Here is a 21,899-nt window from a genome sequence, read left to right as displayed (position 1 = left end):
TGGATGTCTTTAGGCAGGAGGGTCTGCACATGGCCAAAGAAATGCCTCCTGATTCTGCTGTGTCTGTGCTGGTGTTCTCCACCACATGTGGAGGCCACATCTGTGCCTTTTGCTGAAGGTCATGTCAATTTTTTCTTTTCTCAGTTGTAGAGAGATCTGTGCAGGGAAAATTCCTCTAACTTCAGCTGCTGTGTTTGAAAAAGGGCATGCGGAAGCTTAGGGCTGTTGTGATATCCTTTATAGGCAGATGATTGTGCTTCTGCTTCAGAGATGTCCCCAGCACCAAAACCACCTGTGCTTCTGCTGCAGAGATGCCTCCAGCACCAGAGCCACCTCAGTTGCCTTTTGGATTGTGATTTGCAGCTGTGCTACAATATACTTTCTGGCTGTGCAACCCAAAACTTTTTTGTTGTTGTTGTTGTTCATATGTTAAAAGTTAATCCAAACCCAGCAGACCAAACATAAGTATTCAGCCATGGTGAATGGCTTTGAAAAATATTTGTGATTTCCTCCCTAAAATACCAATTTCTCATTAACAGTGGAGAGAAGTAGTGAGATGTGCAAAAGGGGACACAGTGAAATCATTGCATCTGTGTCCACTTGTTCACCTACACTTTTTTTTAGTGTTTTTGTTTGCATTTTTTGGAGCTCTCTTTAATTACAGATAGCCCTTGTAATAACACTGTAGTGACCTAAAAAATTCCTTTCTGCAGCATCCAAATGGGCATGAGAAATACCAAAACAAACTCTACTATCTAATATCAGTGAAGGAGTGCTGGACTTAGAAATATTTTTATAAGATCTGTTGCAGTAAAGTAGCATGGACAGACTAATTCCTGAAACAAATAAGCTTCTTCCTGTAACCAAATATGTGTGTATTTATGTGCATAATCAAATACAATATAGAAATGGATATAAAACCATGGTGTCAGGAGGGGAAGAAAATAGTGTATCTTGTTTCATTCAGTTCATAAAACCCCAGTGTTTAGGATGTTTTAGGGTGGGTTTTTTTTGAACTTTCTGCATCTGTCCGAGGGGAGATGACTGTTTCTATCTTGTCAGGCAGAAAGTTTATTTAGGTGTTCTGAAATACTGTTACTGAGCTAAATTTGAAAAATACTCTTACTGAGCCTAGAGTAGCAACTATGGAATTGACTGTTGACTTGAAAAACCTTAGACAAGGCTTGCAGTGAAGGATAATCTTAGATGTGAACATCTCCTTTCATATGTGTTTCTGTTTGAGTAGTTTACTAAATGTAATGAAAAGCCCAAATTCTTCACGTGTATTCTGTCAGAAATATGTTGCCACCTGTTATGAACAGGTTTAAACACAGAAGAGCAAAGAAAGTTAAGCCTCTGTGTAAAAAAATGGAAATAACTGTGAAGGTTCAAAATACTCCCAAAATCGAGATTAAAACCAAACAATAATAAATGTTGATACAAAAAAAATATTTGTATTTAATAGTAAGAGAGGCAAAGAGAAAAGTAGAGAAGAGTTACAAAAAAGCCAGGGTTACTTTAAAAAGTGTGGGATAGGTCATCACCACACTGCTTTGCACCAGTTTTGCCTTCCTTTTTATGGGCCTTAGGGTGGGCTACTCACAGTCCAATCCTGTGTGTAGTTTTCAGGTGTTAATGAATGACTGTGATAGGCAGACATAATGAAGAAACACTTTTTGAAGCCTTTCAGGTGTTAAGCAGCCATAATGACAAAGCACTTTTTGAAGCCTGTATCTTATTATTAGGCTCTTACACCACCTTTGGATTCTTGTTATGATGCTTTCTTGCAGTTTAGCTCCTTTCTCCTTAAATCAATAGAAAGAAATAGCTGTATAATAAACTATGCTGTGAGAAAGTCATATATTATGACAAAGCTTAAAAAGGATTTTGAGGGTTTCCAGCCATGAGTGTTTATGAGAACTGAACTCATTTTGATTTCCCAGCAGTCCTGTTTGCAGAGATCATGGGGTGTCTATAAAGATGGAGTGGTGCAAGGTGTCAGCAGGTGGGAAGCAGGGACCCTCAGCTCCTGCAGGAAGCTGCTGGGCCTGTCTGAAACGCTGTCTGGAAGGGCTGTGGCTCATGGGCTGCCTGCCAGCACAAAGACAGTGGCACTGTCTTTGCAGGTTTGCTGTAGGAAGGTTAAGCCTATGGATTGGAGTAATCCTTACAGTATTAAAAGCCCCAGTCTTGCAGTGTCTGATGGGGAAGGACCTGTCAGACAGCACAGAAACTTGCTGAGATATCTCTGATTGAGTGTCTCTCACCAGCCCCTCCAATGTGTCCCCTGCAGTTTTTTGGTTGTCTCTGGCTGTGGGTTTGTCATCAGCAGCTTTTGCTTTTGGTAAAATGCTCCCCCACAGCAGAAACTGGCCTTGGATCTGAGCCCCTTGGCTGCTTAGTGGAATTAAATCTTTCACTGATCCACGTCATTCAATATTCACTGCAGCCCACTGGCTCTGCCTACCCCAGCTGACACTGGTTTCCTGGTCCTTTTGCCCTGCATCTCTTGCTGATCCTGGATGTGCAGAAAGCTTGTATCTCTGAGGTAAAATGAGGGGATTTTTTTGTGGGTTTTTTTGTTTGGTTTTGAGTTTTTTGGTTTTTTTTTTTTGTGTTTTTCTTTTGTGTTTGTTTTGTTGTTGGGATTTTTTTTTTGCATTTTGCTGTCCACAGCAGCTTGTCTCAAAACCCCAATGAAACACTAGGCTTGGCCTGTCACATTTCCAACACAATGTGGCCCTGCCTTTCCCAGAGCTGGGCTGTTTTGTCCCTGGGTCTGAAGCATGTGTTTGCAAGGCACAGAGGCACAGCTTATCACTGCTGGGCAGGAGCATCTGTCCCAGGCTCTGCTCATGGTGTGCTTGATGGAGAATGGGTGAATTGCTAAATGAAAGCCTGGAAGGAAACCCCATGACCTCTGCACCTGTTTTAGGTTAGAGGGCTCCGTGGGACAAGAGCCAGCCTTTGAATCAGCTTGTCTGGAGCTGGGCTGGGCATAGGAAAACTACTTATCTGTTTAAATAGACTTGATGGCTATTGTGTGGCTGCCATCTGTCCTATTTCACACACAATAACTTTGTTTTATTGTCATCTTTAACCATGTCTTGCTAGGTCTCTAAACTGCTGGTCAGTCTGCATTCATTATTGAATAAAGAGGCTGCCACTTTTTTTACCAGAAAATAATCTTACTACAATAGTGGTAAATGAGCCTTTTCCCCCTGTTTTGGCATGAGTGCCTTTCTGCACAAGAAATGTGATTGATAGCAGGGACCTCACTGCAGCATTTATTATCCTGATTAATCACAGCACTTTATTAGGGTGCTTTGCTTTAAACAGAAGACACTGGCCATCTAAACAATAGCTGGAGCATTAAGTATTGAAAGCCAAAATGCATGTTATGATTTTTTTTTGTTTTATATTAGGAGGGGGGGAAAAAAGCAGGATTTCAAGGAGAATGAGTGTTGCGTGTGGAGAACGCTGTAAAAAGTTTGTTAGCAAGAGTTAAGAGGTTTGAAGGGCTAACAAAAATAAAAATGTAATGGCAAATGTGTAATGCACTGTAAACATGGTTTGTTGTGCCAGTTTAAATCATCTAATCTTGCCATAAACTTCTGTGTGTGTTTGTGTGCAGTCAGCTCTTAAAGGCTTGTCTGCATGCAAAACCCATAGGTGTATTAAGGGGCTGTGGATAATTAAACAAGTGTGCACTTTGTTTGTTGTATGCCCAAAGAAGACGGAAGTTTTCTTCACTCTGGGACCACATCCCTTCTCAGTCAGTCTGGCCCTTAGGTCTGCAGAGATTTTGGTGTTATGTGACACCTCTGTGGTATCACTTGGGTACCATGGTTTATGTGGTTTCAGGTTTGACACACGAGTTCCCTTTTGGGAGAGAAATCACTCCCTGGTAAAGGGGTAGAGACTGGAGGTGGTGTTCAAATACTCAGCTGCAGCTGCCTCAGCATGACAGCATCCAGGATGGAAGCAAGTGCCTTCTGTGAGGACATATTCCACATGACCACTGTATCTTTTCAGCTGGTGGCTGTCATTGCACTGTGCCCAGATGTAAACCAGGTTGGGATGGATTTCTGAAACCACCTCTTGGGCCCTGAACACTCCTGATGTAACAGAATGATCCCTCTGACCACCCTTTTCTTAAGGGCAGGGGAGCCCAGGATTGCATAAAGCAGATTCTCCCCCTTTTCCCTCTGTGTTACTTGTGAGGAGTGTGTGATACTGCCAGGAGAACATGGTTCAAAGCCTGCTGGAGCTCAGGTGAGAACTTTCATCAGCTTTAAAGGGTTTTGGATTGGTCCCCTAAGGACCTGCTTTGATCAGTAAAGAGAGTGCGCGGGGCAGATTCAGGTGCTGGCCTGAGAAGGGCTGCTCTTGCTGTGGGGCTGATTTCTGCTGAGGTTTGCAGGTGAGGGAAGGAGAGGCAGGCTGTCTGCAGGGCACAAGGCAGCTGGGCAGGAAGGCATGTCACATGCCACTTCAAATAACATGCAGAGTGACTTGTACAAAGTGGAGCTTGGGTGGCATGACCTGCTTGACTTAGAACACCACTTCACCTCAGCTGCAGTCAGTCTTCTTCAGGGAGAAGATGGAGTAAACATGCATTTTTTAACAGGTGACAGGTGAGATAAAGATGAGGAAAGTTAATTGGAATTGTCACTGCAGAGCCTTTTGCCAGAGGCTGGCATTATGCTGAAAAGTGACATTAATAATGTTGACAGGATGGGGCAATCTATTGTTTAATATTAACGACTAAAATTCACCTTTTAATTATTCACTTAAATTGAGGTGGGAGAGCTTTGGCTTGCTTTAGTTTCCAAACTGCCATTTCCTCTAAAGTGCTCTTGGCTGCCACAGATATTACTTTAATGCAGCCCTTACATGTGAAAAGCTCTCAGCATTTTGCTGGGGATGTCTGTTCCTTGGCTGATCACCTTCAGTGGAGTAAATTAGTATAATGATCCATACGTGATTAATTAGCTAAGGTATAGCTAAGGTGCATTTGGGTGTGGATGTAGAGGTGTTGGAGTGTGTGCTCTATGCATGCAAATTAGGGTGCTTTAATTAACATATTTACATAATTATAACAAATACTTAGTAATTGTGCTGGACCTGGCTGAATGTTAAAGGTAAGAATGGTGGGGGAAAATACCAGAAAGGCCCTTTAAAATAAATTGTTACTTACAAGTGTTTTAATAGCAACATATGGCTGTGTGGCTCAACCTAAAACTTAAATTTACACTGAAATGCTTTCATTGTTCTATTCAAACAAATTTGTATGGTTTTATTGACTGGTTGTAAATGGTACATTAAAGCATATGCAGTCAAAATGGTGTAGACTTTGGGGATGGCTTTTAGCTTCCTTGTGTGTGTTTCAGTATTTCCTAGCATGCTACAAATTATTATTTGCCATTTGGGCACCTTTTCGGCCGTTGGAGTAAGGCTGAAAATTTGGTGCAAGTTTTGAGCTCGTGGCATTTGTAGGGTAGGCCACAGTGAATATTTCCCCTCTCCCTTCCTTGGCAGAGCTTCTTTAGCTGCTGCCACTTGAGGATGGTTTCCTGTTAAATTGCCTGTGTCGCTTTTGGAGATGATTTTCTGCAAGTTGGTACTTCTAATGATCCATAGGAGAGAGTAATGTTATGGAAAAGACTTCTAGTAGGGATGCACATCTCATTTTCAGAGATGAAACCATAGTTGGCCTTAAAAAGCCAACTATGTCACTGTTTGTGTGCACATGTGTTGCAGTAGGAATTAGGCTTTTTGTGGCCTGGTGGCTCTTAGTTTATCACCTCTGGGAGCTGAAACACATGCAAGAAATTTTGCCTCTTGTGTAGTGTAGTTCAGTTTTTAGTTCCAGTAATAAAATAACTTTTGCAATTATTTTAATATAATTTGTTTGAATATAAGCAAGATTAGGGTGGATTGTTTGTTTATTTAACTAGTTACTTAATTTTTCTTAGGAATAACAGGATTAGAACAAGTAATTCACAACATGCAGTTTATCCAAAAGAACAGGTCCTCTCTTCCATCCCTTCAAAGCATCTAAGCACCCATTAGTCTCTTAGCACTAAAGAGCCCTGTGGAGTAGTGGTAGCAAGACTGCTTTTTCATAGGCTGGTAACAACTGAAAAGAGCTGAAGCAAATTTATTACTTATATTTATTACATATAAATACAGTAAATTGTTTTGTAGTATTCTTTTCTTGCTTTAAACAGTTACCTTCATACCAAGAACATGTTCGATCTTTGTTTTGGCATTTCTTCATTTCACTTTTTTGAGGTTTGGGCTAATTGCTTAAATCCTCTTGATCTTTTCAAACTGTTACTGGTGAAGTGATGAGTAAAATATACCATCTCGTATATCCACCTGAATTGAAAGTACCCTGACTACCTTTACAGAGCAGGCCATTGAGATACTGGAATATGGCAAAATTTTATGCACTAGTTACTGATACATAAGGGGTTGTTTTCACCCAGCTGTGCAGTTGCCAAGGAGAGGTTGTGTGACAGCAGGAGGATGTAGCCTAATTGAGGCAAATTGATTATTTATTTTGTGACACTGAGCACATATACTGGGTTACGGGGGATTAATTCTGTCCTGGGTTTCACAGACTTTATGGCCCCACTGTCACACGTGTTCAGGATGAGTTGTGTCCGTATTTACCTCTGGTGTGGCCTGTTGCTGGGACACCATATGTCCCTACAGAATTCACACACACGTTTTAGGTAATGTTGTATTTGTGGCAGCTTCTCCTATCAAGTGCATTTTTTTTTATTCCCTGAGTGAAGAGCACCATGTTGTAATTCTACCTTTGTAAGTCAGACTACACTTGGTAGGAAGCCTTTGAACATTTCTGTCTCAGCCTTGATTCCTGTTTCCCAATATCCCCATCATTAAACTGGGATGTGGCACAGCTTGGAGCACATGCCTGTGGGCTCTGGCCAAAAACTGTAGGTTCCCTCAAGCAGTTTTGGGTCAACACCTCTATGGCTGGGGTCTTGTATAAAAGACCACGACAGTCAATAAGGAGGACAAAATACAACTTTTAAAAAATATGCTCAGCTAAGAGGCAATTAATTTCAAAAACTGTTTTAATTAGTTTGTAGGGGTGAGCTACTTCACATGGCATATGTTTGCTGGGAAATGGTCCAGCTCAGTATTAAGAGGCTGCAAGAAAATTGGCACTAAACATATGTGGATGCAAGGGGCTTGAAAGAATGAAACCTTAATAAAGGCCAGTACTGTCTGATTTACCTCAAGGAGGCTCAGTTCAGGTGCCTCTTAGTTTCCAGGAGTACTGACAGTTCTGTTGCCTTAAACAAGTATTGGTGATCAAATTTGGAGTTTTATCTAAACTAGGTTGTGCTTTAAGGCCATCTGATAGTCTAGAGTTGCGCCATTTAGGTCACTGTGCCTGTTTTGAGCTGAGCCAGGTCTGGTAACAGTATATCTTTAGGAGGAGATAGAGCACTGGCCAGGTGAGCAGAGAGAAGTGCAAGTGATAGGTGCAGTTGTATTGGTGGGGTACAGCTGTGTTCTTCTGTATCCAGTGACGTTATCACTGCTTAGGGAATCGCACTTTCTTTGGGAGCTCAAACCCAGTCCTGTTCCCGTAGTCTTACAGCACCTTCCCCAAAACACACTTAGAGCTGAGGAACCATCTCCCAAAGGAGGCAGTGGGTATGTGTGCAGGGTGTGTGTCACCTGTCATTCTCCATCCTCATCCAGCAGGAACGAGAAAACACACCATGGCCAGTCCCAGGAGGCAGTAGGCGTGCCTTCTCTTTGGTGTGTTCAGTGAAAGGCCCTAGTGTGTGCCCAGAAGGAAAGGTGGAATGAGGAGTGGCTCTGGATTTGTAATAGGTAACTGAGCAAGGTTTTCATTCCTTCCACACCTCTAGTTTGGCTGTTGTCTCCTTTAATCTCCAGTCATTTTCTGATCAAAATGGAGCTGGAGAGTGTCCTTCACTCTTCAAGAGACATGGAAGGAGGAGGTGGACAAAGCTCCCTGCCACTCCATTGCTCATTTCCTGTTTTTGTGTATTTCCCCAATTCCTACAAAACCCAGAGAAATCTGTTTCTTAATACCCTAGAATAGGAAGCAGCAAAGCACTGAGATTTCTTAGTTTGCATCCAAAATACCATGTCTTCTAATCATCTCAGAGCAGCAGACATGAAAGCTCCTTCCAGAGAGATGTCACCAAGGTCACACGTTTTCCTTTGAATAATGAGCTGTGCTTTTTAAGGAGCTTAAGATAAACTTCAGGCCTATGGCCCATATGATCTGTTTACTGCATATAAAGACTGCAGCCCTTAGCTAAGCAGGAGCAAAGATTCTGTCACTAGAGCTGGGATTGAAACTCCAAAAACCTTGCATGTGCTTTCCTGATGTACCACAGAACCCGTGCATGTTTTTAGGCAAGGCCTTTTATCTTACTTAGCCTCAATTCATAATCTTTAAAAAAAATGGGCACAATGGTACAGTACCACGCAGTTCTTAACTGTTTTTGAAAATTATTCCACATAAAATCCTCAAAAATCAGAGGCAGGGAGCAGCCAATAGTGGAAACAGCTGGGGAATGGGAATCAGATTATGGAAGAACAAACATAGATAAGTCTCCTCTTGTGTAACTTGCATCTGAATATTTACTGCTCTGATGCTGAAGGACAAGTTGTTTGATTATTGCAGCGAGACTCTTCATCATAAATACAGGTACATAGGAGCAGCGGGGGTTTCCTTTTCTCTCTTTTGTTTATCTGTATTTGGATATAAACTTCAAGGATCAATGCCTTTTCTCACCATGGGCACTGCCTACTTTTAAGGGGTGCCACTGTCAACCACAGCCTATGTGTGTTAAGGATGTACTTGGCATTTGGGTATAAACTAGAAATCAGTAGAATCAGATCTTACAATGTTGTTGTTGTGTGCTCTGCTGATTAGAACCATAGAATCACAGACTACTTGGGCTGGAAGGGACATTAAAGACTATGATGTTCCAACCCTCTCTGCCATGGGCAGGGACACCTTCTGCTAGATCAAGTTACTCCAAGTCCTGTTCATCCTGGTCCAGGGATGGGGCATCAACAACTTCCCTGGACAACTTGTTCCAGTGCCTCACCATCCTCCCAATAAAGAGTTTTTTCCTAATAGCCAATCTAAACCTGTTCTCTGTTACTGTGAGGCCATTCCCCTTTTCTATCACTCAATGCTCTTATAGATAGTCCTCCTTATTGGCTCCTTATTGGTTTGCTGCTCCTCTTGGCTGAGAAGGTTTTGATGCATCACACACCTTGCTCATGTTTCTCTAGCACAGAAGTTTGCCCTCAGCAGAGCTCATTGCCTGACAGGTGCTCACCCATGGTCAATCCCTGAACTTTGGACTGAGAGCTGCAAGTGTTGTCACATTATCCTGCATGTGATGTAAAGGGCAGGACAGTTCTGGAGCTGAAAGTAAAACCTTTTGCCATCATGTTAAGCAGGGTGATCATCCTCTTCATTAAGGAGATCTATTATGTCTTTACATTTATGGAAATAATTTTTGAGCTATAGGGTAGGATTATAAAATGTTAATAGCCTCAAAATAGAAAGCATGGATTTTGTTAGCAAATGCATCAGTGCTGAAATTGAGATTTTTCTTGTTGTGTTTTTCATTGCTGTCCACAAATGTTTTTAAACAGCTTTTTACTTTAAACAGCAATGTAATGTTGTCTCCAGATCTTGGAAACCATTTTCAAATGTGTGAATTGAAAGCGTGGATTTGGAATGTAAAAAAAAAAAATCTCCCAGGAGGGCAGAATTGCTGGTCTCTGTATAAATGAGTTTTCTTTTAAGTCTTCCCACTATGTGTGACTCATCATTCGGCTAAAGTATCCCAAATCCTTTGTTACTGAAGCTTGCAGCTCTTGTGCTCAAATGGGTCAGTAATCTTTGATTTCAGGCACTTTGCTTAATCTTTATTAAGGTATTTCTTTGCAGAGCATAGTGTTTTAGAAAGCTCTTATGTGCTTTTGAGTAATGGCCTTCTGCTTTCAAAGACCCACAGGTTTTACATGCTAGCTCTAAAAAAGAGGCAAGTTTGCTATGTGACTTAGGGAATAGAATGCTTATTTTGAAAATTGTTCCAACAGATGTTAATGGCTTTGCTGTGATGCATAAAGTCCATAATCTTAAGGTCAAAACACTATTTTTGACTCATTCTGTCTTCATGAAAGTGTTGCAATCAGTGTTGGCTTTTGTTGGAGAAAGCATGGCACTGTGAGGTGCTGATGCAGCCTGTGCTGGTGATCTCCAGCAAGTGAAGTACAGCAAATAATTTCACCATGCAAATAATTTTCCCAGGATTGGTCCACTTAGGGTAAAGCATTGTTATTTTAATGCATCTGCATGCATGTGGTGCTGAGAGAGAATAGTTATTTTCTTTATGGGGATTTAATTTCAAAAAGTTAGGAATCTGTATTTGTCCAGCTTTTCTTGTTGGCTTCCATTTGCTAAGTGTTTTCAGTTGCACCATACAGTTCTTTTGGGGGAGTAAATGAGGCATCTTAATACTTTCCATTGTGTTACCCCATGTTTTCTCATCTCCTTAGCATTGCCTGCTTGCTGAATCAAAAACAAATTAGTGTCATAGTAGAACACACTTTAGAACTGCTAATAAATGAAGGGAATTGTCAGAAAGGCTGATAGAAAATTAGGAGGAGGAGCATTTTGTCAGCATTTTGGTTGGCAATATAATCTGTGTCTCCTGCAGTGCTGGCTATCAGTGTTCCTGGTGAGTTTGTCTGATTTTGAGCCCTCAAGCTGCTCAGGAAGCTCCACACAGCTTCTGGCTTATAACAAAAGTAGTTATGAGTTTGTGTTATTTTTTAAGTATGTGGTGGGGGAAAAAAGCACAACAGTTCCTCCTGAACTCACAATATAGTGGTTTTCCACTTCTGGCACCTCTAGTTATTTTAAACTTTGTGAAAGATGTGGAGTATTTTATTAAAGTAAACAAAGCTCTGTGAAATGAGTACTCTATAAGAAAAACACTCCTATTTTTCAAAAACCCCAAACTTCCATAAGGACACAGAAATGTATATTCTTTATGGGCACTCAGCTTGACCTCACCTAGCCCAATTTCTTAGTAACATTCATCCTGCTGAATTGGGTTTTTATGAGGTATAGCTTAAGATATTAAATATAGACCATTTGGTTTCCTAGGAACTACATAATTTTCAAATAAGCAAGTGTTTTGAATATATACATTTTTGGGGAGAGTCCTTACAGAAAACTCATCTCCCAGGTGAAAGCTGCTCAGTTTATTCTGTCTTGTCTCTGGAGAAAGTAAGAAAGGTTTTGAGAATTCTTTACAAATCCCTTTCTCACATCAGGCAGAATGGATTAATGACAAGATGCACTTGCAAGTGGCCACAAGCCCCAAACCCAGCTGAGAAGTGTGGTGGCTGCTCCAAGCCATGATGCTGGCCCTATGTTCCCAGACTCCTTGTGAATTCCATAAGAGAGTGACATACTTGCTGAGTGTAATGGTGTAAACTTTGTGACTGGAAATTGTTCACAGATCTGTTTTGGAGAGAAGATTTGAGCCTGGCCTTAGACCCTTTACCCCAGCTTGAAATTCTCTTTTATGGCATTCCTCTGCCCAATCCAAACATTCTATTTACAGATTTATTACCTGCCTTTAGTAAGCTATCTGTGCCTGAGTACTTATCAGCAGAGCCCACCTTTACTGCAAATAGACAAGGGCTTCCATGAAACTGGGACAGCAGGAAAAGAGGCTTTGCCACTGTTTTCCTCGTTTCTTTGTTAGATACAAAAGTCAGAGCTTGGGGATTTTTTAGGGGATCCTGGGACTGAGGCTCTTAAGGATGGAGAGCTGTCATACTGGAGTCTGTTTGGACCATTTTCGTGCTGTCACACCTCTGTGGCTGACATGACTGTGTCACTTCTGGGACCCATGTCCCATAAGCATCAATCACCTTTAAATGAAATGAAATTTGGTATTTCTTACCAAATGCCTGATGACAGGCAAGTGTCACTTGAGTTTGCTGCTCTTAAGAGCTGAGCAAGGACAAGAGAGAAGACATGAGGAATGAAGGGAGAATCCTGAAGGAGGCAAGGCTGGATGTGGATGTCCATGGAGCCAGCCATGCTGAGTTGTGGGGGTGATAATGTGGCTGCTGGCGAGTCCTGTTTCACAGTGGAAACATCTCTTCCTGGCTGACTCTGGTGTCACATTGTCTCTGCCACGGAGCACTGCCTATTTGCATAAGTCAGCAGCAGGTTACTGCTTTTTCCACAAAGCAGGATGCATGCTAAGAGGAATTTTAGGGCAGCTGTAGTTGCTTCAGCAGTCCCTGGCCTGGGAGGGACACTCTGCTTCTGTGAGCATTGGTTTTGGTTGAGCAGAAAATCAAGTGATGCTGTTTCAGATGGAGCTTGGATGCGCTGTGAGTGGTGGTGGGCATTCCTAGGGACTCTCAAGGAGCAGACCTTCAGGCAGGCCTGGAGGAAATGATGGTGGGAGATGTCTGGAAAATCTCCAACAAAGCAAGCAAAAAGCTTTCTGTTTTCAACCACTGAAAGACTCTGCTTTGCTTAATTCCCCTTCTCCCTGTGACAGGTAACTTGTGCATTCCAGATTGCTAATGGAGATAAGTGGTTTAGAGGTGACTTCAGAAATAACAGGTTTAAAGCCTCTGGGAGATTTTGCTCAGCAGTTGTGTATAGGAAGTGCATGTATTACAGGAATATGTGTTAAATGGGCTTCTCCTGAGCAAAGCTCATATCATCCTGTGATTCTTTCTAAAACAGTGCCAGTAAAACCTCCAGAATATGCCATGGGATGGGGTCAGTACTGTATTACAGCCAACCATATTGCTTGGCTGTAATGCTCTAAACTAGGGAGAAGGAAAAAGCAGAAACCCAAAGTATGGTACAAAAATTTCTTTTAAAATGTGGGGAATACTGGCTAACCTGTACTGTGTTCCCTGTCATGTTTGCTCACAGGTGGAGCTCTTCAGGCAATGTTTTTATGCCACTTGTCTTTTTCTTGGAGGTCTCTGGTGGCACATAGGCCATGACATTGGAGCTGTGTCTTTGAGGATGTGTTCTAGCAAATGTCTTCTGTGTGCCTTCCTCACTGAATATGGGGCTTTGGGCCTTCTAATCTCAAGGACGTCCATATCAGTGCAAAAATCTGCAGCTTAAGCTCAGTTTCCAGGGCACTGCACAGCTTGCTCTTGACTCCTCAAAGTTAACTTCAGTGCACTTGGAATTAGAGATCTCATGGAGCCAGGTGATTGCAGAACCCATGTACTAGCCATAGGCTAACGTGGCTTCCCCCTGCAGTCCCAGAGCAGCCTTGCATCCTGAACCTTTGCTGCTCTCTTGCCATCATTTTCACTGGCACACTGGGAAAAGGCTGCACTTGGTTACTGCAGGATTATAGTGCTACACACTGTTGTTACACCATGGCTGTGCTGGAAATGTGTCTTCAACCTTATCATTAGGTGCAGGAGCTGGGAGACCTTGGTTTTGGTCCTGTCTCAGGCAGGAACCTGCTTTGTTACCCACAGAAAGTCTCTCAGTCTACAATCCTGTCCAAGGGGATTTTCACTTTTTCAGGAGAATCATCTGAAGTTTTATTGACACCAGTAAATTGTGTAATATCACACGGATGATAAGAAAAATAAACTCATCCCCAGCCAAAAAAAGTGATATATATTTTATTGTGTATTATTTTGTATTTCCATCACATCTCTGATATACCAAGTTGACTCTTGGGTTATAAGGATGTATTGAGGAAATTTTCTATCTGCCTAGACAGGAAAATCTTCAGGATAAACAGAACTGGTATGTCAAAAAAGAATACTCAAACAAGAGAGAGAATGGACCCAAACTAGTGCAGCAGTTCTTGCTTTCTAACCCTGTCTCATATCCTCATGTCCTTTATTTCTTACTGGCATAAGACTTGCCCTGTCAGTAAGGCAAAGGGCTCCTGTGCTGTTCTTTGGAAGGTGGTTTTTTGATCTCCCTTGTCTGTTCACCTCCACCCTGTGCATGGGCTGTAGCTGTGTTACAGTCCTGGGTGCTGCAGGGGAAGGAAACACACCTTTAATTTTGGACACAAGAGCCTGGAAGCCAAAGCAGCAGCGAGCTTAGCACGGAGCAGCATTTGCTGCTTCCCTTCTGTGGTGAGTGTCCTTGGGCTCTGGGAGGAGGGCTCAAAGCAGCAGCTGAGAAAATGCCCTCACTGGGGGCTGCTGAGCTGAAATGTGTCCCTGGAGTGGGGCAGCACAGACCTGAGGCCAGTCTGTCGTGTGTGCTCCTGCCAGGCTTGTGCAGCATCCTGAAATCCATGCTTAGCAAAGCTGAAGTGGCTCTGGCCAGCTGTCAGTCTCATTGTGATGCTTTGTCCTGACACTTCATCCCAGCTCCTCAGGTCCTTTTCTTGTGTCCTCTCCTGCCTGCCTTTTTCCTCCCTCTGAATTACTGTGATGACTGAGGGAAAGACTCTTACACTTGCTGGTTTGCACCAGCCTGGCTGTCAAGGTGTTTGTAAGGAGATGAAAGGCAGTGGCTGATTTTCTCTGTTGATTGTGTCTGTCACTCATGAGTGAAAGCCCTTTGCAATCTTGGCACGTCCTGGCTTTATTTGTTGCATGAACTCTGCCTGGGAACAGCCTGATTTCCACACACACTCTTGGATTTGCATCCGTGAGCTAACTCAGGGCTAGGGAGTTTTTAGAAAGTGCTGTTAGTCCAAAGACAGGTTAAAAGCAGAGTTTAATAAGATGCATACAGTACAATACCTCTATTTTGAAATTGGTTATTCTTTTGTATTTGCTGTTCACTGAAAAAAAAAAAGAATGAAATTGTAATAACTTCTTAAAACTTCTTAGTAGTGGTTTTCATTATCTTGGCTCTGAGAGGTAAGGGGAGTGTAAAGTCCCAAATTTAAAAGTCTCCAGCTTCCAATGGGAACTCCTTTTTGTGGTGCTGGACCAAAGTATGAAAACATATCTGCTATGTGTGTGATATTGAGGTGAGGATGGCATGTCCCTGATAGGTGGAGTATTTCTCACTCCTGGATCTTAAATAAATATTTTCTCTTGGCTACCAACTTAAGAGTTGTTGGTCTCTGTTTTACTAAATGACTATTAGAGAGTCCCTGTCCAGAATCTCTAGTGAGCTTTTCCTCTCCAGCATGTGAAGATATACCTTGTGCTCATACAGCCATTTCATGGGTGTCTGAAATTGCTGGGGCCTCCTAAAGCAAATGCAAAGACTGCAGTAAATTGCTGTCCAGCATCTTCATTAGCAAACAGCCTTTTTTCTGGAGGTAAGGTCCTTCAGTGGAGGGAGATGGCTGATCTGTGGCCACAGTGGGTGACAAGAGGAAGTCAGGGACTCTCTCTGCTTTGCTGACAAACTGATAAAAAAAAACAGGCCAGCAATCCATCTTGCAAGTCTCTTAAGCTATCATAAGGATTGATAGGAACTCATTATACAATAAATTATAGATATAAAATAGCAGGTGGTACATCTTTCAAGCAGTATGTATTAAAATTCAAATTGACAAGACCAGGAAAACAGCCCCCAGACCTATCTTCACTAACTACAGGGGGAGTAAGCTGTGGTTAAGAGAAGTGGAGTGTTAATGACAGCTCTGTGCCAGTAAACACAACAAAATGCCTCAGTGGTAATTGTCATCAGAACGATTTCCTTCCCTGCTAGTTACAAAATCAGATAAACTATTAGAAACACCATTTGTAAAACCCAGGCACCATATATTTCCATCAAATGTAGCGGTTGTTTCTGTCTCTGAGATTCCTGTAAAAAACCCCTTGGGGTTGTAGCTGGGCTGCTGAACACAAGCTGTGAAAATATTGGCATGCTCATTTTATCCTTTGCTATCCTTGTTCTTCTCTGTTTCCATTCTTTAATCCTTACTTAGTGGCAGCCACTAATGCAGCCCAGTTACTTCTGCGTCAAGAGGATCAGGAAACTGTTTCCTTTCAGGCCAAATGTGCTGACACTGCTAACCTTGATTTCTATAAATGATTGAATAGTGTCTCCTGTCTGCTGTGTATTTCAGGCCCCACTTAGCCAAGATTCTTGGATGCTGAGACAGCTTTTCGTCTTCCCTGTCTCCTCCTCAGAGTCATAACCAAGCCAGGCTTTGTCTCCTCTACATGTTTTTCCCCATGATTAGATCTTTCTCAATTTGCAAGGTTTTAAAATTTTCTTTTAACTATTGAAAGATTTGGTGTGGATGTTTAAGTGAAAATGAGTCACCAGGCAAGCAATGGAAATTAAGTGTTGGGAGTAATCAATTTCAACGCAGATGCAGTGCAGTAGTTTTTGGAATAAATAAATTTGTGATGGTACTTTCAGCATTGCTTGTTCTTGAATCATTTAAAGCTTTTCTAAATCAGCTTGGTCAAAAGGGAACAAGCTAAACTGGCTTTCAGAAGCAGCGTGTTCCAGGAGTGAGGGAAGGACTGAGTTATGTGCTGCCCAAAGCCAACTCAAACTGGTGGTGAAAATCTCAGTACAGTTTTTTCCATAGTCAGCGTGGCTCTGGAATCTTGATTCTCAAGCTGAGACATCTACTGCAGTCCTTCCTGAATTTCAGGCCACATCTACAACGACAGTAAGCTGCCGGCTTCTGCTGGTGGTCAGTGACTTACAGCAGCACAACCTGGCCTCTGCTTTGCCTCCTTTAGCTGGAGTGATTTAAAGACATTTGCTCTCTGCATCAACCTTAAATGAGGTTCAGATATATTTGACCTTCATTTTGTAGCACTTTGGAAACTGAATAATAATAAATGTGTAGTGAATTCTATCCTGCAGATAACCAGATTGTTTTTTTGCATCCCTTTGAAAGATATCTGTTATTTTAAGCCTCTGCTGCCAAGGGGAAAGCATAGGGACATGGAAAGTAGGAAGGAGGAGGAGAGTGTGGAGTGTAAAAGGAAGAAGCTGTGGGGAAAGGTTTGGTGGTAATAGATTGCATCCATTTGCAGCATTGTTGGGCAAAGCACTAAATGCTGAAAAGTAGTTTGTGGCAATTTAGGCTTTTATCATAGTGTGTATGTTGCTCTTGAGGTATATATAGCAAAAGGCAAGCTCCCAGACTGCAGAGTTAATGACCTTAAATGTGCATTTCTGCAGGCAGATTGCTGAAGCTAATAGATACCTATCTAGATATCTCTGCAAGGCAGAGTCAGGGCCTTGGGTGGATGGGCTGACCCTTCAGGATAACAGCACAGCTCCTTTCTCAGGAGAACAAGTGGAACAGCTTAGGAAAAGAATGTACTTAGTCCTTACAATTTTCATTACAAGTGACTCTGCAAAACAACTGTGTTGTTGGGTAGGTCATACAGAAGTATTTGAACATACACAAATCCTGAAATGAGAAAGGAAAGCAGCTCCTGAGAAAGACAGATGCATTTTTTAAAATTAGTACAATGTATGAATTTATCAATCCTGTTGGTTTTAAGAGTTCCATAAGAGGAGAAGTAGGAGTAAGTGCACATTAATGAAGAATAGTTACAAATACCTTGTGCATAAAATAGAACCTCAGTCCTCTGTTGTGCATGTGTATGCACACTGGGTTTTTTCTTTCAGTTTTTGTAGGTAGAAGTCAAAGTGTTTACCAAAAGAAGAAAAGGCAATCCCTACTGGATATAGCAGAGGAAGTAGCATGCTTGATCCACAGACAAATGGCAGAGCCAGAATGAGCAGGTTTCCTTGACTCTTTGGTGCTAGGTCACATTGCATCCAGCCTAGAGCTGTCAGCCCTTGGTTAGTCTGCATCAACAGAGAAATCTGTCTGATGTACTTCAGTGGCAGAAAATGTGCTGAATGCACTTACCAGGCTGTATTTGTGGATAAGACTTCAAGTTTTCTTCATTGTCATGAGCTTGCATGTCCTGACATAGGTTTCCATATCTAAGATAGAAGATATTAGTCACAGCTTCTCGTTAGGAGTGAAAAAACCAGCTCATCTGTATTGTGCCCTGTCCCTTGTGGAAAGTGTCACTTGGAGCAGCCAGAGTGCCATCCCCTGCCATCCTGCCTCTAGGGCATCAATAAACCAGCATGTCTCTTCATCTGAGCACAGAGCTTTTCTAAAGACACTGCCAGTTTCAAGTAATTCCTTATTGGGACAGGTTCTTCTGGATTTTTGTCTCAAGCAACAGGGTTTGGGAGAAATGCAAACAAAAAGAAACCCTTCTTGATACATTCTGCACTGTGATTATTAGAAGGTGCTTACAGGAGGTGGAAAACCCCATTAATGTATCTGGTGCCACATTCTAACCAGGCACTTAAATGTTAACTTCTTACTTTTTGTTTAAATGCCCTGAACGTGGAGTTGTGGGCATCTCTGTGTGGGTGGGTGTCTCTGCTGTTCTCCAGCAGAAGAACTTTCGAATCATCTCATTTTCTTCCCTTCCCTCTTCCCCAGCAAGAGGTGGAAATGGTGATAACAGCCTGAATCCAGCAAATTCGTGGACCAGCAAAAATGCTGCCCATTTCTGGCATCTGTATTTTGATTGTCTGGTATTTTTGGTATTCTGCTGGTGACTGAAATCACATTTAATGCAGTGGACCTTCAGCAGACTACTGTGACACATAATTAATGGTGGTAGAATAGATAATGAAAGGGCAAAGCCAAGTTTGTTTTTGGTAAAAAATGCCATCTGACCATCTGGCATATGAGTAGCAGGTGTCTCCATCCTTCTTGGTAAATCCCTGTTGAGTGCCTCTGTCTCCTTGTCCTCCCCAGAGGGATGCTCCACCTCTTCTGGTTCTGGCTCTGTGGCTTTATGTGGCAGTGCTGGCACATCAGAGGGCTGGGATTGGGATGCCACGTGCTGAACCCTTGCCTGTCAAGAGCATTGATCTTTCTGCTGAGCCAGGGAAAATTTAATTAGCTTATTTTAACATTCATGTTTGTCGTGTGGTTGGTGGAGTTGATGCTGGCTGGAGCCTCAGTTCCACACAGCTCATTTACTGTAACTAATTATTGCTCATAAGTGAATGGTGCACTCAGCTGGCAGCCTCTGCAGTAAGGTGGAATTTATTCCATTGCAAATTTTTCATTTATTTGCTGTCAGAACCATATGAAACCTTCCTCCTTCAGGACAGCAAAATCTTTTTCTGTTCTTGTTGGATGTTAACTGGGCAAACTGGTGGAAAGCTGTAGTTGGCACAATCCCATGCCAGTGATGTGGTGCAGACAAGGTGACTAATTCAATGACAAAGTCCAGGAAATAAAAGGAACCTGAACTGCTCTCTAGCTTAAGGTTAGTTGCCTTTCTGAGTATGCATTATGATTCTCTCTGATTTCACACTTACATCTTACTTTTTGTCATTACCTTCTATCCTTCTTTTTAATTTGGTTTAGTTCTATGTTTCTTACTACTCTAGCTCCTGGCACTGCCTGCCCTATTCTTGCTGAAGCTTTAAAACAGTGAACTCTCAAACAAAAGCATTACCTTGAGTCAGATACCCTGTACAGGGAATTAATTTCTGAACAACTAAAGTAAAAAAATGTACAAGTGTCTTGGCATGAGAAGCTGCAGCCTTAAATACAGGTGATAGTACTAGCTGGCTTCATAATCCTTGGGGATACTCTAGGACATGGTGTGAGGAGATCCCTTTCACCCTGATGGGAGACACTTGGGTTTCTGTCTGGAATGTTTTCTTCAGTGTCATCTGGTCAGACTTAGGGAAAGGAGAGAGGATGGATGGTGGAGCATGCAGAGACTGTTTCAGCAGGCTATCTACATTTACTGCCCTGCATTTCTCTCTCATTAAAGAGGGCACTAACATATGTGGGAACCTTTCTTACTTATCCCAGCTATACTTAAGACCCTCTGCTATAATTCTGGCATAAGATACAGTTTAAAGAAGAAACTGTAGTAATTCCCTGCCTTGGTATCTTCAGCTGTTTTGAAGTGTCATACTGGAAAGTCAGTGAGGGACTCTTACTCTTCTTCCATTACTTTCTGTGCATCTCAGCAACCATTTTCCTCCACTTTCCTCATTCCTGCTTGGGACTGCCCTGCAGCAGAGTCTGCATAGGGCAGCTCTGACAGTTCTCCCAGTCTGGAGGGAGTCTGGCTGGAATTGTGCTGTGCTCCATTTCCCTTCCCTGATAGACAGGTTTTTGGAGTCAGTGCCAGATTTTTTTAGTGCTGGCCTAGGGAGTAAGCAGCTCCTTGGTGGTCCCAAAGCAGGCTGGACATAACAGGGAATCTGAATTAATGAGTCTTGGGAAATAAAACTGAAAGGCATGGACAGAAATGTACACATGAGATATAAGGACATTTTATAGTCCCTTACAATGTTGAGTTTATGCTACATTTGCTGCGTGGAGACTAGTGAGCATGTTTTTCTATTTCTTTGTAGGAACAGAGGGTTTCCCTTATTTTACAGTCAGACTCAGCATCCCATCATCTGCTTACCCAGGTATGACCTTTTAACTTGTTGGCATAGTTTAACAAGCAGGCTGCTTCAACAAAATAAGAAGGCTTGAGAAAGCTTCTCTAGTTCCTGGAATGCTTAATTTAATTTTTTTGGGGCTACTTCCTGTTTTTGCATTAGTCCTACTTTTAGAAAATAGGAGTATTTTAAGTAGATTTTTTTCAGAAAGCCTCCTGCATCTGATGGGAGCCACAGTATCCATTGTCAAAGCAGCTGTCTCACTTTTGGCTTAGCAAGAACCTGCTTACAGCCCTGGGTGGAAAGGGCCTAAGATGGTGATGATACAAAGGCAGAGCACCTGAGAGAGGTGACACTGCTCCTGCACTCTGCTCTGGTTTGTCTCATCCTGCTGCTGCACTGAGTTGTACCACAGAAAAGATGAGAATGATTTGTCAGAGTAATCACAAGCACAATGATTCCAGATCTCCAAAATCAAAAATGATTGGGTTGGATCAAAGAAATGCATGAGCATGAAAGTTTTATTCAGAGGGTAAAAGTACCTACTTTGCCTTGTCACTAATAAAAAGGAAGGTGTTGGGTTATAGCAGTTCAGGACACATTTCTGTGAGATCATGCTTGAACAGTGAGCAAAATCAATCTCCTGTATTCTCCTTGAGTAGTCACTGCCATGCTTCTGAGGCTGCCAAGATACTTAAAAATGAAAAAATTGAAGGATCAAGCACAGGTTTAAAGGAAGGCAAGCTGATACTACAGGATGAAAAAAGCTAATAGTGTATGGTGTAGGATTTGTGTGGACATGCACATGTGCACTTCTCTTTGTATGTATTGGGTACAAGGCTGCTTTTGGACTTGAGCTCTTATAAGCCTGTAAATCTATCAATTTCCCAACCAGCCTCTAGTTTACTTCTGCATGCAGTCTCTCCTGGATTTATGAACTTGAAGGAAATCAAAATAGAGAATCAAATTGGGCTCTCAGCATTTGTAGGCTGTAAAAAGCAGGCACATAAGTTGATTTTCCATATGTGAACTTTTCTCTCTCACAAGCCATGGCACCACAGGCCTGACACGGGCTGTGGGGACACAAAAATGTGTTTGTGCCAGTCTCTCTTTGAGACATGTGATGTGCCTGAGGGTTAAGGTGCTTCTTGCAGAATTTCAGTGCTGCTTCTCCTCCTGGACAGCAGAGCACAGGCACCCCAGCAGTTCTGGAAGGAGCCATTTGCCTTCTGGGCCTCAAACTGTGGGAGGGCAGGAGCCACCCCAGCCCTGGCATTGGCTCCCATCAGGCTCCCTTTGCTCCTGGAGGCTGCCAGCACATCCAGCACCCTGCAGGCTCCTGCCAGCCTCTGCCAGACAGGAGGGGCACCATAAGCAGTGATCCTGCACGCTTCAGGAATTTTCCCATGGCCTCAGAATACCCCTG

The 21,899-nt window shown here is 42.4% G+C and overlaps 1 protein-coding gene across 28 annotated transcripts in view; it reads left to right on the top strand.

The window, feature by feature from the left end:
• Positions 1-21,899, top strand: part of MAP2 (microtubule associated protein 2) — a 216,166-nt gene that overhangs the window by 99,222 nt on the left and 95,045 nt on the right. For 5 of the 28 annotated variants that reach the window (XM_058027809.1, XM_058027816.1, XM_058027820.1 and 2 more), the window contains one exon: positions 20,441-20,500. The exons of the other annotated variants lie outside the window; for them this stretch is intronic. The gene's annotated coding sequence lies outside the window, so the exon portion shown is untranslated. The remainder of the gene's footprint in view (positions 1-20,440; positions 20,501-21,899) is intronic. 28 annotated transcript variants of the gene reach the window in all.

The sequence above is a fragment of the Melospiza georgiana genome, chromosome 7, assembly GCF_028018845.1.
Source record: "Melospiza georgiana isolate bMelGeo1 chromosome 7, bMelGeo1.pri, whole genome shotgun sequence".
Taxonomy (NCBI): Eukaryota; Metazoa; Chordata; class Aves; order Passeriformes; family Passerellidae; genus Melospiza; species Melospiza georgiana.
This window is presented reverse-complemented; position numbering and strand designations above follow the sequence as displayed.